An 18,100-nucleotide genomic window follows, 5' to 3' on the forward strand; every position below is an offset into this window, starting at 1 on the left:
ACACGCGTACTCGTTTTTGAATGCGCACGCGTATACTCGTTTTGAATGTGCACGCGCATACTCGTTTTCAAATATGCACGCGCATACTCGTTTTTAAATGTGCACGCGCATACTCGTTTTTGAATAGGCACTCGCGTACTCGTTTTTGAACGCGAACGCGCATACGCGTTTTTGAACATGCACACGCGTACTCGTTTTTGAATGCGCACGCGTATACTCGTTTTGAATGCACACGCGCATACTCGTTTTTGAATAGGCACGCGCGTACTCGTTTTTGAATGCGCATGCGTATACTCGTTTCGGAATGCGCGCGCGCATACTCGTTTTCGAATAGGCACGCGCATACTCGTTTTTGAATGCGCACACGCATACTCGTTTTTAAATGCACACGCGCATACTCGTTTCGGAATACAAATGCGCATACTCGTTTTGGAATGCGCACGCGCATACTCGTTTTGGAATAGGCAAGTGCGTACTCGTTTTGGAATAGGCACGTGCGTACTCGTTTTTGAATGCGTACGCGCATACGCGTTTTTGAACATGCACACCCGTACTCGTTTTGAGTGCGCACGCGCATACGCGTTTTTGAACATGCACACGCGTACTCGTTTTTGAATGCGCACGCGTATACTCATTTTGAATGCATACGTGCATACTCTTTTCCGAATAGGCACGCGCATACTCGTTTTCCAATGCGCACACGCATACTCGTTCTTGAATGCACACGCGCATACTCGTTTCGGAATACGCGCGCGCATACTCGTTTTGAATGCAACCGCGCATACTCGTTTTTGAATAGGCACGCGCGTACTCGTTTTTGAATGCGCACGCGTATACTCGTTTCGGAATGTGCACGCGCATACTCGTTTTCGAATAGGCACGCGCATACTCGTTTTTGAATGCGCACACGCATACTCGTTTTTGAATGCACACGCGCATACTCGTTTCGGAATAAGCACGCGACTACTCGTTTTTGAATAGGCACGCGCATACTCGTTTTTGAATAGGCATGCACGTACTCGTTTTTGAATAGGCATGCACATACTCGTTTTTGAATGCACACGCGCATACTCGTTTTGGAATAGGCACGCGCATACTCGTTTTTGAATGCGCACACGCATACTCGTATTTGATTGCGCACGCGCATACTCGTTTTGGAATAGGCACGTGCGTACTCGTTTTTGAATGCGCACGCGCATACTGGTTTCGGAATACGCACGCGCATACTCGTTTTGGAATGCGCACGCGCATATTCGTTTTGGAATAGGCACGTGCGTACTCGTTTTTGAAAGCGAACGCGCATACGCGTTTTTGAACATGCACACGTGGACTTGTTTATGAATGCGCACGGGTATACTCGTTTTGAATGCACACGCGCATACTCGTTTTGGAATGCGCACGCGCATACTCGTTTTTGAATGCGCACGCGCGTACTCGTTTTTAAATGCGCACACGCATACTCGTTTTTCAACGGGCACACGCGTACTCGTTTTTGAATGCGCACGCGTATACTCGTTTTGAATGTGCACGCGCATACTCGTTTTCAAATATGCACGCGCATACTCGTTTTTAAATGTGCACGCGCATACTCGTTTTTGAATAGGCACTCGCGTACTCGTTTTTGAACGCGAACGCGCATACGCGTTTTTGAACATGCACACGCGTACTCGTTTTTGAATGCGCACGCGTATACTCGTTTTGAATGCACACGCGCATACTCGTTTTTGAATAGGCACGCGCGTACTCGTTTTTGAATGCGCATGCGTATACTCGTTTCGGAATGCGCGCGCGCATACTCGTTTTCGAATAGGCACGCGCATACTCGTTTTTGAATGCGCACACGCATACTCGTTTTTAAATGCACACGCGCATACTCGTTTCGGAATACAAATGCGCATACTCGTTTTGAAATGCGCACGCGCATACTCGTTTTGGAATAGGCAAGTGCGTACTCGTTTTGGAATAGGCACGTGCGTACTTGTTTTTGATTGCGTACGCGCATACGCGTTTTTGAACATGCACACCCGTACTCGTTTTTGAGTGCGCACGCGCATACGCGTTTTTGAACATGCACACGCGTACTCGTTTTTGAATGCGCACGCGTATACTCATTTTGAATGCGCACGTGCATACTCTTTTCCGAATAGGCACGCGCATACTCGTTTTCCAATGCGCACACGCATACTCGTTCTTGAATGCACACGCGCATACTCGTTTCGGAATACGCGCGCGCATACTCGTTTTGAATGCAACCACGCATACTCGTTTTTGAATAGGCACGCGCGTACTCGTTTTTGAATGCGCACGCGTATACTCGTTTCGGAATGTGCACGCGCATACTCGTTTTCGAATAGGCACGCGCATACTCGTTTTTGAATGCGCACACGCATACTCGTTTTTGAATGCACACGCGCATACTCGTTTCGGAATAAGCACGTGACTACTCGTTTTTGAATAGGCACGCGCATACTCGTTTTTGAATAGGCATGCACGTACTCGTTTTTGAATAGGCATGCACGTACTCGTTTTTGAATGCGCACGCGCATACTTGTTTTTAAATGCACACGCGCATACTCGTTTTGGAATAGGCACGCGCATACTCGTTTTTGAATGCGCACACGCATACTCGTATTTGATTGCGCACGCGCATACTCGTTTTGGAATAGGCACGTGCGTACTCGTTTTTGAATGCACACGCGCATACTCGTTTCGGAATAAGCACGCGACTACTCGTTTTTGAATAGGCACGCGCATACTCGTTTTTGAATAGGCATGCACGTACTCGTTTTTGAATAGGCATGCACATACTCGTTTTTGAATGCACACGCGCATACTCGTTTTGGAATAGGCACGCGCATACTCGTTTTTGAATGCGCACACGCATACTCGTATTTGATTGCGCACGCGCATACTCGTTTTGGAATAGGCACGTGCGTACTCGTTTTTGAATGCGCACGCGCATACTGGTTTCGGAATACGCACGCGCATACTCGTTTTGGAATGCGCACGCGCATATTCGTTTTGGAATAGGCACGTGCGTACTCGTTTTTGAAAGCGAACGCGCATACGCGTTTTTGAACATGCACACGTGGACTTGTTTATGAATGCGCACGGGTATACTCGTTTTGAATGCACACGCGCATACTCGTTTTGGAATGCGCACGCGCATACTCGTTTTTGAATGCGCACGCGCGTACTCGTTTTTAAATGCGCACACGCATACTCGTTTTTCAACGGGCACACGCGTACTCGTTTTTGAATGCGCACGCGTATACTCGTTTTGAATGTGCACGCGCATACTCGTTTTCAAATATGCACGCGCATACTCGTTTTCAAATGTGCACGCGCATACTCGTTTTTGAATAGGCACTCGCGTACTCGTTTTTGAACGCGAACGCGCATACGCGTTTTTGAACATGCACACGCGTACTCGTTTTTGAATGCGCACGCGTATACTCGTTTTGAATGCACACGCGCATACTCGTTTTTGAATAGGCACGCGCGTACTCGTTTTTGAATGCGCATGCGTATACTCGTTTCGGAATGCGCGCGCGCATACTCGTTTTCGAATAGGCACGCGCATACTCGTTTTTGAATGCGCACACGCATACTCGTTTTTAAATGCACACGCGCATACTCGTTTCGGAATACAAATGCGCATACTCGTTTTGAAATGCGCACGCGCATACTCGTTTTGGAATAGGCAAGTGCGTACTCGTTTCGGAATAGGCACGTGCGTACTCGTTTTTGAATGCGTACGCGCATACGCGTTTTTGAACATGCACACCCGTACTCGTTTTTGAGTGCGCACGCGCATACGCGTTTTTGAACATGCACACGCGTACTCGTTTTTGAATGCGCACGCGTATACTCATTTTGAATGCGCACGTGCATACTCTTTTCCGAATAGGCACGCGCATACTCGTTTTCCAATGCGCACACGCATACTCGTTCTTGAATGCACACGCGCATACTCGTTTCGGAATACGCGCGCGCATACTCGTTTTGAATGCAACCGCGCATACTCGTTTTTGAATAGGCACGCGCGTACTCGTTTTTGAATGCGCACGCGTATACTCGTTTCGGAATGTGCACGCGCATACTCGTTTTCGAATAGGCACGCGCATACTCGTTTTTGAATGCGCACACGCATACTCGTTTTTGAATGCACACGCGCATACTCGTTTCGGAATAAGCACGTGACTACTCGTTTTTGAATAGGCACGCGCATACTCGTTTTTGAATAGGCATGCACGTACTCGTTTTTGAATAGGCATGCACGTACTCGTTTTTGAATGCGCACGCGCATACTTGTTTTTAAATGCACACGCGCATACTCGTTTTGGAATAGGCACGCGCATACTCGTTTTTGAATGCGCACACGCATACTCGTATTTGATTGCGCACGCGCATACTCGTTTTGGAATAGGCACGTGCGTACTCGTTTTTGAATGCACACGCGCATACTGGTTTCGGAATACGCACGCGCATACTCGTTTTGGAATGCGCACGCGCATATTCGTTTTGGAATAGGCACGTGCGTACTCGTTTTTGAAAGCGAACGCGCATACGCGTTTTTGAACATGCACACGCGGACTTGTTTATGAATGCGCACTGGTATACTCGTTTTGAATGCACACGCGCATACTCGTTTTGGAATGCGCACGTGCATACTCGTTTTTGAATGCGCACGCGCGTACTCGTTTTTAAATGCGCACGCGCATACTCGTTTTTCAACGGGCACACGCGTACTCGTTTTTGAATGCGCACGCGTATACTCGTTTTGAATGTGCACGCGCATACTCTTTTTCAAATATGCACGCGCATACTCGTTTTTAAATGCGCACAAGCATACTCGTTTTTGAATAGGCACTCGCGTACTCGTTTTTGAACGCGAACGCGCATACGCGTTTTTGAACATGCACACGCGTACTCGTTTTTGAATGCGCACGCGTATACTCGTTTTGAATGCACACGCGCATACTCGTTTTTGAATAGGCACGCGCGTACTCGTTCTAGAATGCACACGCGCATACTCGTTTCGGAATACGCGCGCGCATACTCGTTTTGGAATGCGCACGCACATCCTCGTTTTTGAATAGGCACGCGCATACTCGTTTTCGAATAGGCACGCGCATACTCGTTTTTGATTACATACACGCATACTCGTTTTTGAATGCACACGCGCATACTGGTTTCGGAATACGCACGCGCATACTCGTTTTGGAATGTGCACGCGCATATTTGTTTTGGAATAGGCACGTGCGTACTCGTTTTTGATTGCGCACACGCATACTCGTTTTTCAATGCACACGCGCATACTCGTTTCGGAATACGCACGCGCATACTCGTTTTGGAATAGGCACGTGCGTACTCGTTTTTGAATGCGAATGCGCATACGCGTTTTTGAACATTCACACGCGTACTAGTTTTTGAATGCGCACGCGCATACGCGTTTTTGAACATGCACACACGTACTCGTTTTTGAATGCGCACGCGTATACTCGTTTTTAATGCGCACGCGCATACTTGTTTATCAATGCGCACACGCATACTCGTTCTTGAATGCACACGCGCATACTCGTTTCGGAATACGCACGCGCATACTCTTTTTGGAATGCGCACGCGCCTACTCGTTTTTGAATAGGCACGCGCGTACTCGTTTTTGAACGCGAACGCGCATACGCGTTTTTGAACATACACACGCGTACTCCTTTTTGAGTGCGCAAACGTATACTCGTTTTGAATGCACACGCACATACTCGTATTTGATTGCGCACGCGCATACTCGTTTTTGAATGCACACGCGCATACTCGTTTTGGAATGCGCACGCGCCTACTCGTTTTGGAATGTGCACGCGTATACTCGTTTTTGAATAGGCACGCGCGTACTCGTTTTTGATTGCGCACGCGCATACTCATTTTTGAATGCGCACGCGCAGACTCGTTTTTGAATGGGCACGTGCATACTCGTTTTTGATTGCACACGCACGTACTCGTTTTAGAATAGGCACGCGCATACTCGTTTTTGAATGCGCACACGCATACTCGTATTTAATGCACACGCGCATAATCTTTTGGAATAGGCACGTGCGTACTCGTTTTTGAGTGCGCACGCGCATACGCGTTTTTGAACATGCACACGCGTACTCGTTTTTGAATGCGCACGCGTATACTCGTTTTGAATGCACGCGCGCATATCGTTTTCGAATACGCACGCGCATACTCGTTTTTGAATGCGCGCACGCATCCTCGTTTTTTGAATGCACACGCGCATACTCGTTTCGGAATACGCACGCGCATACTAGTTTTGGAATGCGCACGCGCATACTCGTTTTTGAATAGGCACGCGCGTACTCGTTTTTGAACGCGAACTCGCATACGCGTTTTTGAACATGCACACGCGTACTCGTTTTTGAATGCGCACGCGTACACTCGTTTTGAATGCACACGCGCATACTCGTTTTTGAATAGGCACGCGCATACTCGTTTTCGAATAGGCACGCGCATACTCGTTTTTGATTGCGCACATGCATACTCGTTTTTAAATGCACACGCGCATACTTGTTTCGGAATACGCACGCGCATACTCGTTTTGGAATGCGTACGCGCACACTCGTTTTGGAATAGGCACGTGCGTACTCGTTTTTGAATGCGAACGCGCATACGCGTTTTTGAACATGCACACGCGTACTTGTTTTTGAATGCGCACGGGTATACTTGTTTTGAATGCACACGCGCATACTCGTTTTTGAGTAGGCACGCGCATACTCGTTTTTGAATGCACACGCGCATACTCGTTTTCAAATATGCACGCGCATACTCGTTTTTAAATGCGCACAAGCATACTCGTTTTTCAATAGGCACTCGCGTACTCGTTTTTGAATGCGCACGCGTATACTCGTTTCAGAATGCGCACGCGCATACTCGTTTTCGAATAGGCACGCGCATACTCGTTTTTGAATAGGCATGCACGTACTCGTTTTTGAATAGGCATGCACGTACTCGTTTTTGAATGCGCACGCGCATACTTGTTTTTAAATGCACACGCGCATACACGTTTTGGAATAGGCACGCGCATACTCGTTTTTGAATGCGCACACGCATACTCGTATTTGATTGCGCACGCGCATACTCGTTTTGGAATAGGCACGTGCGTACTCGTTTTGGAATAGGCACGTGCGTACTCGTTTTTGAAAGCGAACGCGCATACGCGTTTTTGAACATGCACACGCGGACTTGTTTATGAATGCGCACGGGTATACTCGTTTTGAATGCACACGCGCATACTCGTTTTGGAATGCGCACGCGCATACTCGTTTTGGAATGCGCACGCGCGTACTCGTTTTTAAATGCGCACGCGCATACTCGTTTTTCAACGGGCACACGCGTACTCGTTTTTGAATGCGCACGCGTATACTCGTTTTGAATGTGCACGCGCATACTCTTTTTCAAATATGCACGCGCATACTCGTTTTTAAATGCGCACAAGCATACTCGTTTTTGAATAGGCACTCGCGTACTCGTTTTTGAACGCGAACGCGCATACGCGTTTTTGAACATGCACACGCGTACTCGTTTTTGAATGCGCACGCGTATACTCGTTTTGAATGCACACGCGCATACTCGTTTTTGAATAGGCACGCGCGTACTCGTTCTAGAATGCACACGCGCATACTCGTTTCGGAATACGCGCGCGCATACTCGTTTTGGAATGCGCACGCACATCCTCGTTTTTGAATAGGCACGCGAGTGCTCGTTTTTGAATGCGCACGCGTATACTCGTTTCGGAATGCGCACGCGCATACTCGTTTTCGAATAGGCACGCGCATACTCGTTTTTGATTGCATACACGCATACTCGTTTTTGAATGCACACGCGCATACTGGTTTCGGAATACGCACGCGCATACTCGTTTTGGAATGTGCACGCGCATATTTGTTTTGGAATAGGCACGTGCGTACTCGTTTTTGATTGCGCACACGCATACTCGTTTTTCAATGCACACGCGCATACTCGTTTTGGAATATGCACGCGCATACTCGTTTTGGAATAGGCACGTGCGTACTCGTTTTTGAATGCGAATGCGCATACGCGTTTTTGAACATTCACACGCGTACTAGTTTTTGAATGCGCACGCGCATACGCGTTTTTGAACATGCACACACGTACTCGTTTTTGAATGCGCACGCGTATACTCGTTTTTAATGCGCACGCGCATACTTGTTTATCAATGCGCACACGCATACTCGTTCTTGAATGCACACGCGCATACTCGTTTCGCAATACGCACGCGCATACTCTTTTTGGAATGCGCACGCGCCTACTCGTTTTTGAATAGGCACGCGCGTACTCGTTTTCGAACGCGAACGCGCATACGCGTTTTTGAACATACACACGCGTACTCCTTTTTGAGTGCGCAAACGTATACTCGTTTTGAATGCACACGCGCATACTCGTATTTGATTGCGCACGCGCATACTCGTTTTTGAATGCACACGCGCATACTCGTTTCGGAATACGCACGCGCATACTAGTTTTGGAATGCACACGCGCATACTCGTTTTTGAATAGGCACGCGCGTACTCGTTTTTGAACGCGAACTCGCATACGCGTTTTTGAACATGCACACGCGTACTCGTTTTTGAATGCGCACGCGTACACTCGTTTTGAATGCACACGCGCATACTCGTTTTTGAATAGGCACGCGCATACTCGTTTTTGATTGCGCACATGCATACTCGTTTTTAAATGCACACGCGCATACTTGTTTCGGAATACGCACGTGCATACTCGTTTTGGAATGCGTACGCGCATACTCGTTTTGGAATAGGCACGTGCGTACTCGTTTTTGAATGCGAACGCGCATACGCGTTTTTGAACATGCACACGCGTACTTGTTTTTGAATGCGCACGGGTATACTTGTTTTGAATGCACACGCGCATACTCGTTTTTGAGTAGGCACGCGCATACTCGTTTTTGAATGCACATGCGCATACTCGTTTTCAAATATGCACGCGCATACTCGTTTTTAAATGCGCACAAGCATACTCGTTTTTCAATAGGCACTCGCGTACTCGTTTTTGAATGCGCACGCGTATACTCGTTTCAGAATGCGCACGCGCATACTCGTTTTCGAATAGGCACGCGCATACTCGTTTTTGAATAGGCATGCACGTACTCGTTTTTGAATAGGCATGCACGTACTCGTTTTTGAATGCGCACGCGCATACTTGTTTTTAAATGCACACGCGCATACTCGTTTTGGAATAGGCACGCGCATACTCGTTTTTGAATGCGCACACGCATACTCGTATTTGATTGCGCACGCGCATACTCGTTTTGGAATAGGCACGTGCGTACTCGTTTTGGAATAGGCACGTGCGTACTCGTTTTTGAAAGCGAACGCGCATACGCGTTTTTGAACATGCACACGCGGACTTGTTTATGAATGCGCACGGGTATACTCGTTTTGAATGCACACGCGCATACTCGTTTTGGAATGCGCACGCGCATACTCGTTTTGGAATGCGCACGCGCGTACTCGTTTTTAAATGCGCACGCGCATACTCGTTTTTCAACGGGCACACGCGTACTCGTTTTTGAATGCGCACGCGTATACTCGTTTTGAATGTGCACGCGCATACTCTTTTTCAAATATGCACGCGCATACTCGTTTTTAAATGCGCACAAGCATACTCGTTTTTGAATAGGCACTCGCGTACTCGTTTTTGAACGCGAACGCGCATACGCGTTTTTGAACATGCACACGCGTACTCGTTTTTGAATGCGCACGCGTATACTCGTTTTGAATGCACACGCGCATACTCGTTTTTGAATAGGCACGCGCGTACTCGTTCTAGAATGCACACGCGCATACTCGTTTCGGAATACGCGCGCGCATACTCGTTTTGGAATGCGCACGCACATCCTCGTTTTTGAATAGGCACGCGAGTGCTCGTTTTTGAATGCGCACGCGTATACTCGTTTCGGAATGCGCACGCGCATACTCGTTTTCGAATAGGCACGCGCATACTCGTTTTTGATTGCATACACGCATACTCGTTTTTGAATGCACACGCGCATACTGGTTTCGGAATACGCACGCGCATACTCGTTTTGGAATGTGCACGCGCATATTTGTTTTGGAATAGGCACGTGCGTACTCGTTTTTGATTGCGCACACGCATACTCGTTTTTCAATGCACACGCGCATACTCGTTTCGGAATATGCACGCGCATACTCGTTTTGGAATAGGCACGTGCGTACTCGTTTTTGAATGCGAATGCGCATACGCGTTTTTGAACATTCACACGCGTACTAGTTTTTGAATGCGCACGCGCATACGCGTTTTTGAACATGCACACACGTACTCGTTTTTGAATGCGCACGCGTATACTCGTTTTTAATGCGCACGCGCATACTTGTTTATCAATGCGCACACGCATACTCGTTCTTGAATGCACACGCGCATACTCGTTTCGGAATACGCACGCGCATACTCTTTTTGGAATGCGCACGCGCCTACTCGTTTTTGAATAGGCACGCGCGTACTCGTTTTCGAACGCGAACGCGCATACGCGTTTTTGAACATACACACGCGTACTCCTTTTTGAGTGCGCAAACGTATACTCGTTTTGAATGCACACGCGCATACTCGTATTTGATTGCGCACGCGCATACTCGTTTTTGAATGCACACGCGCATACTCGTTTCGGAATACGCACGCGCATACTCGTTTTGGAATGCGCACGCGCATACTCGTTTTAAAATGCGCACGCGCGTACTCGTTTTTGAATGCGCACGCGCATACTCGTTTTTGAATGCACATGTGCATACTCGTTTTGGATTAAGCACGCGCATACTCGTTTTTGAACGCGCACGCGCATACTCGTTTTGGAATGCGCACGCGCATACTCGTTTTGGAATGTGCACGCGTATACTCGTTTTTGAATAGGCACGCGCGTACTCGTTTTTGATTGCGCACGCGCATACTCATTTTTGAGTGCGCACGCGCAGACTCGTTTTTGGATGGGCACGTGCATACTCGTTTTTGATTGCACACGCACGTACTCGTTTTAGAATAGGCACGCGCATACTCGTTTTTGAATGCGCACACGCATACTCGTATTTAATGCACACGCGCATAATCTTTTGGAATAAGCACGTGCGTACTCGTTTTTGAGTGCGCACGCGCATACGCGTTTTTGAACATGCACACGCGTACTCGTTTTTGAATGCGCACGCGTATACTCGTTTTGAATGCACGCGCGCATATCGTTTTCGAATACGCACGCGCATACTCGTTTTTGAATGCGCGCACGCATCCTCGTTTTTTGAATGCACACGCGCATACTCGTTTCGGAATACGCACGCGCATACTAGTTTTGGAATGCGCACGCGCATACTCGTTTTTGAATAGGCACGCGCGTACTCGTTTTTGAACGCGAACTCGCATACGCGTTTTTGAACATGCACACGCGTACTCGTTTTTGAATGCGCACGCGTACACTCGTTTTGAATGCACACGCGCATACTCGTTTTTGAATAGGCACGCGCATACTCGTTTTCGAATAGGCACGCGCATACTCGTTTTTGATTGCGCACATGCATACTCGTTTTAATGCACACGCGCATACTTGTTTCGGAATACGCACGCGCATACTCGTTTTGGAATGCGTACGCGCATACTCGTTTTGGAATAGGCACGTGCGTACTCGTTTTTGAATGCGAACGCGCATACGCGTTTTTGAACATGCACACGCGTACTTGTTTTTGAATGCGCACGGGTATACTTGTTTTGAATGCACACGCGCATACTCGTTTTTGAGTAGGCACGCGCATACTCGTTTTTGAATGCACACGCGCATACTCGTTTCGGAATACGCACGCGCATACTCGTTTTGGAATGCGCATGCACATACACGTTTTGGAATAGGCACGCGCATACTCGTTTTTGAATGCGCACACGCATACTCGTTCTTGAATGCACACACGCATACTCGTTTTGGAATAGGCACGCGCGTACTAGTTTTGGAATGCGCACGCGCATACTCGTTTTTGAATAGGCACGCGCGTACTCGTTTTTGAACGCGAACTCGCATACGCGTTTTTGAACATGCACACGCGTACTCGTTTTTGAATGCGCACGCGTATACTCGTTTTGAATGCACACGCGCATACTCGTTTCGGAATGCACAAGCACATACTCGTTTTCGAATAGGCACGCACATACTCGTTTTTGAATGCGCACACGCATACTCGTTTTTGAATGCACACGCGCATACTCGTTTCGGAATACGCACGCGCATACTCGTTTTGGAATGCGCACGCTCATACTCGTTTTGGAATAGGCACGTGCGTACTCGTTTTTGAATGCGAACGCGCATACGCCTTTTTGAACATGCACACCCGTACTCGTTCTTGAATGCGCACGCGCATACGCGTTTTTGAACAAGCACACGCGTACTCGTTTTTGAATGCGCATGCGTACACTCGTTTCGGAATGCGCACGCGCATACTCGTTTTCGAATAGGCACGCGCATAATCGTTTTTGAATGCGCACACGCATACTCGTTTTTGAATGCACACGCGCATACTCGTTTCGGAATACAAATGCGCATACTCGTTTTGGAATGCGCACGCACATACTCGTTTTGGAATAGGCAAGTGCGTACTCGTTTTGGAATAGGCACGTGCGTACTCGTTTTTGAATGCGTACGCGCATACGCGTTTTTGAACATGCACACCCGTACTCGTTTTTGAGTGCGCACGCGCATACGCGTTTTTGAACATGCACACGCGCATACTCGTTTTTGAATGGGCACGCGCGTACTCGTTTTTGAATGCGCACGCGTATACTCGTTTCAGAATGCGCACGCGCATACTCGTTTTCGAATAGGCACGCGCATACTCGTTTTTGAATAGGCATGCACGTACTCGTTTTTGAATAGGCATGCACGTACTCGTTTTTGAATGCGCACGCGCATACTTGTTTTTGAATGCACACGCGCATACTCGTTTTGGAATAGGCACGCGCATACTCGTTTTTGAATGCGCACACGCATACTCGTATTTTATTGCGCACGTGCATACTCGTGTTGGAATAGGCACGTGCGTACTCGTTTTTGAATGCGCACGCGCATACGCGTTTTTGAACAGGCACACGCGTACTCGTTTTTGAATGCGCACGCGTATACTCTTTTCGGAATACGCACGCGCATACTCGTTTTGGAATGCGCATGCACATACTCGTTTTGGAATAGGCACACGCATACTCGTTTTTGAATGCGCAGACGCAATCTCGTTTTTGAATGCGCACGCGCATACTAGTTTTTGATTAGGCACGCGCGTACTCATTTTTGAATGCGCACGCGCATACTCGTTTTTGATTGCACACGCACGTACTCGTTTTGGAATAGGCACGCGCATACTCGTTTTTGAATGCGCACGCGCGTACTCGTTTTTAAATGCGCACGCGCATACTCGTTTTTCAACGGGCACAGGCGTACTCGTTTTTGAATGCGCACGCGTATACTCGTTTTGAATGTGCACGCGCATACTCGTTTTCAAATATGCACGCGCATACTCGTTTTTAAATGCGCACAAGCATACTCGTTTTTGAATAGGCACTCGCGTACTCGTTTTTGAACGCGAACGCGCATACGCGTTTTTGAACATGCACACGCGTACTCGTTTTTGAATGCGCACGCGTATACTCGTTTTGAATGCACACGCGCATACTCGTTTTTGAATGGGCACGCGCGTACTCGTTTTTGAATGCGCACGCGTGTACTCGTTTCACAATACGCACGCGCATACTCGTTTTCGAATAGGCACGCGCATACTCGTTTTTGAATAGGCATGCACGTACTCGTTTTTGAATAGGCATGCACGTACTCGTTTTTGAATGCGCACGCGCATACTTGTTTTTGAATGCACACGCGCATACTCGTTTTGGAATAGGCACGCGCATACTCGTTTTGGAGTGCGCACACGCATACTCGTGTTTGATTGCGCACGCGCACACTCGTTTTGGAATAGGCACGTGCGTACTCGTTTTTGAATGCGCACGCGCATACGCGTTTTTGAACAGGCACACGCGTACTCGTTTTTGAATGCGCACGCGTATACTCTTTTCGGAATACGCACGCGCATACTCGTTTTGGAATGCGCATGCACATACTCGTTTTGGAATAGGCACGCGCATACTCGTTTTTGAATGCGCAGACGCAATCTCGTTTTTGAATGCGCACGCACATACTCGTTTTTGATTAGGCACGCGCGTACTCATTTTTGAATGCGCACGCGCATACTCGTTTTTGATTGCACACGCACGTACTCGTTTTTGGAATAGGCACGCGCATACTCGTTTTTGAATGCGCACACGCAAACTCGTATTTAATGCACACGCGCATAATCTTTTGGAATAGGCACGTGCGTACTCGTTTTTGAGTGAGCACGCGCATACGCGTTTTTGAACATGCACACGCGTACTCGTTTTTGAATGCGCACGCGTATACTCGTTTTGAATGCACGCGCGCATACTCGTTTTCGAATACGCACGCGCCTACTCGTTTTTGAATGCGCGCACGCATGCTCGTTTTTGAATGCACACGCGCATACTCGTTTCGGAATACGCACGCGCATACTCGTTTTGGAATGCGCACGCGCATACTCGTTTTGGAATAGGCACGCGCGTACTCGTTTTTGAATGCGAACGCGCATACGCAATTTTGAACATGCACACGCGTACTCGTTTTTGATTGCGTACATGCATACTCGTTTTTGAATGCACACGCGCATACTGGTTTCGGAATACACACGCGCATACTCGTTTTGGAATGCGCACGCGCATATTCGTTTTGGAATAGGCAGGTGCGTACTCGTTTTTGAACGCGAACGCGCATACGCGTTTTTGAACATGCACACGTGTACTCGTTTTTGAATGCGCACGCGTATACTCATTTTGAATGCGCACGTGCATACTCTTTTCCGAATAGGCACGCGCATACTCGTTTTCCAATGCGCACACGCATACTCGTTCTTGAATGCACACGCGCATACTCGTTTCGGAATACGCGCGCGCATACTCGTTTTGAATGCACACGCGCATACTCGTTTTTGAATAGGCACGTGCGTACTCGTTTTTGATTGCGCACGCCTATACTCGTTTCGGAATGTGCACGCGCATACTCGTTTTCGAATAGGCACGCGCATACTCGTTTTTGAATGCGCACACGCATACTCGTTTTTGAATGCACACACGCATACTAGTTTCGGAATAAGCACGCGACTACTCGTTTTTGAATAGGCACGCGCGTACTCGTTTATGAACGCGAACGCGCATACGCGTTTTTAAACATGCACACCCGTACTCGTTTTTGAATGCGCACGCGTATACTCGTTTTGAATGCACACGCGCATACTCGTTTTTGAATGGGCACGCGCGTACTCGTTTTTGAATGCGCGCACGCGTATACTCGTTTCAGAATGCGCACGCGCATACTCGTTTTCGAATAGGCACGCGCATACTCGTTTTTGAATAGGCATGCACGTACTCGTTTTTGAATAGGCATGCACGTACTCGTTTTTGAATGCGCACGCGCATACTTGTTTTTGAATGCACACGCGCATACTCGTTTTGGAATAGGCACGCGCATACTCGTTTTGGAATGCGCACACGCATACTCGTATTTGATTGCGCACGCGCATACTCGTTTTGGAATAGGCACGTGCGTACTCGTTTTTGAATGCGCACGCGCATACGCGTTTTTGAACAGGCACACGCGTACTCGTTTTTGAATGCGCACGCGTATACTCTTTTCGGAATACGCGCGCGCATACTCGTTTTGGAATGCGCATGCACATACTCGTTTTGGAATAGCCACGCGCATACTCGTTTTTGAATGCGCAGACGCAATCTCGTTTTTTAATGCGCACGCGCATACTCGTTTTTGATTAGGCACGTGCGTACTCATTTTTGAATGCGCACGCGCATACTCGTTTTTGATTGCACACGCACGTACTCGTTTTGGAATAGGCACGCGCATACTCGTTTTTGAATGCGCACACGCAAACTCGTATTTATAGCACACGCGCATAATCTTTTGGAATAGGCACGTGCGTACTCGTTTTTGAGTGCGCACGCGCATACGCGTTTTTGAACATGCACACGCGTACTCGTTTTTGAATGCGCACGCGTATACTCGTTTTGAATGCACGCGCGCATACTCGTTTTCGAATACGCACGCGCATACTCGTTTTTGAATGCGCGCACGCATGCTCGTTTTTGAATGCACACGCGCATACTCGTTTCGGAATACGCACGCGCATACTCGTTTTGGAATGCGCACGCGCATACTCGTTTTTGAATAGGCACGCGCGTACTCGTTTTTGAATGCGAACGCGCATACGCAATTTTGAACATGCACACGCGTACTCGTTTTTGATTGCGTACATGCATACTCGTTTTTGAATGCACACGCGCATACTGGTTTCAGAATACGCACGCGCATACTCGTTTTGGAATGCGTACGCGCATATTCGTTTTGGAATGGGCAGGTGCGTACTCGTTTTTAAACGCGAACGCGCATACGCGTTTTTGAACATGCACACGCGTACTCGTTTTTGAATGCGCACGCGTATACTCGTTTTGAATGCACACGCGCATACTCGTTTTTGAATAGGCACGCGCGTACTCATTTTTGAATGCGCACGCGTATACGTGTTTCGGAATGCGCACGCACATACTCGTTTTCGAATAGGCACGCGCATACTCGTTATTGAATGCGCACACGCATACTCGTTTTTGAATGCACACGTGCAAACTCGTTTCGGAATACGCATGCGCATACTCGTTTCGGAATGCGCACGCGCATACTCGTTTACGAATAGGCACGCGCATACTCGTTTTCCAATGCGCACACGCATACTCGTTCTTGAATGCACACGCGCATACACGTTTTGAATGCACACGCGCATACTCGGTTTTAAATAGACACGCGCGTACTCGTTTTTGAATGCGCACGTGTATACTCGTTTCGGAATGCGCACGCGCATGCTCGTTTTTGAATAGGCACGCGTGTGCTCGTTTTTGAATGCGCACGCGTACACTCGTTTGGAATGCCCACGCGTATACTCGTTTTTGAATGCGCACACGCATACTGGTTTTTGAATGCACACGCGCATACTCGTTTCGGAATACGCACGCGCATACTCTTTTTGGAATGCGCACGCGCATACTCGTTTTTGAATAGGCACGCGCGTACTCTTTTTTCAACGCGAACGCGCATACGCGATTTTGAACATGCACACGCGGACTTGTTTATGAATGCGCACGGGTATACTCGTTTTGAATGCACATGCGCATACTCGTTTTGGAATGCGCACGCGCATACTCGTTTTTGAATGCGCACGCGCGTACTCGTTTTTAAATGCGCACGCGCATACTCGTTTTTGAACAGGCACACGTGTACTCGTTTTTGAATGCGCACGCGTATACTCGTTTTGAATGTGCACGCGCATACTCGTTTTTGAATGCGCACGCGCGTACTCGTTTTTAAATGCGCACGCGCATACTCGTTTTTCAACGGGCACACGCGTACTCGTTTTTGAATGCGCACGCGTATACTCGTTTTGAATGTGCACGCGCATACTCTTTTTCAAATATGCACGCGCATACTCGTTTTTAAATGCGCACAAGCATACTCGTTTTTGAATAGGCACTCGCGTACTCGTTTTTGAACGCGAACGCGCATACGCGTTTTTGAACATGCACACGCGTACTCGTTTTCGAATAGGCACGCGCATACTCGTTTTTGAATAGGCATGCACGTACTCCTTTTTGAATAGGCATGCACGTACTCGTTTTTGAATGCGCACGCGCATACTTGTTTTTGAATGCACACGCGCATACTCGTTTTGGAATAGGCACGCGCATACTCGTTTTTGAATGCGCACACGCATACTCGTATTTGATTGCGCACGCGCATACTCGTTTTGGAATAGGCACGTGCGTACTCGTTTTTGAATGCACACGCGCATACTGGTTTCGGAATACGCACGCGCATACTCGTTTTGGAATGCGCACGCGCATA

Source organism: Rhipicephalus microplus, unplaced genomic scaffold, assembly GCF_043290135.1.
Source record: "Rhipicephalus microplus isolate Deutch F79 unplaced genomic scaffold, USDA_Rmic scaffold_12, whole genome shotgun sequence".
Taxonomy (NCBI): domain Eukaryota; kingdom Metazoa; phylum Arthropoda; class Arachnida; order Ixodida; family Ixodidae; genus Rhipicephalus; species Rhipicephalus microplus.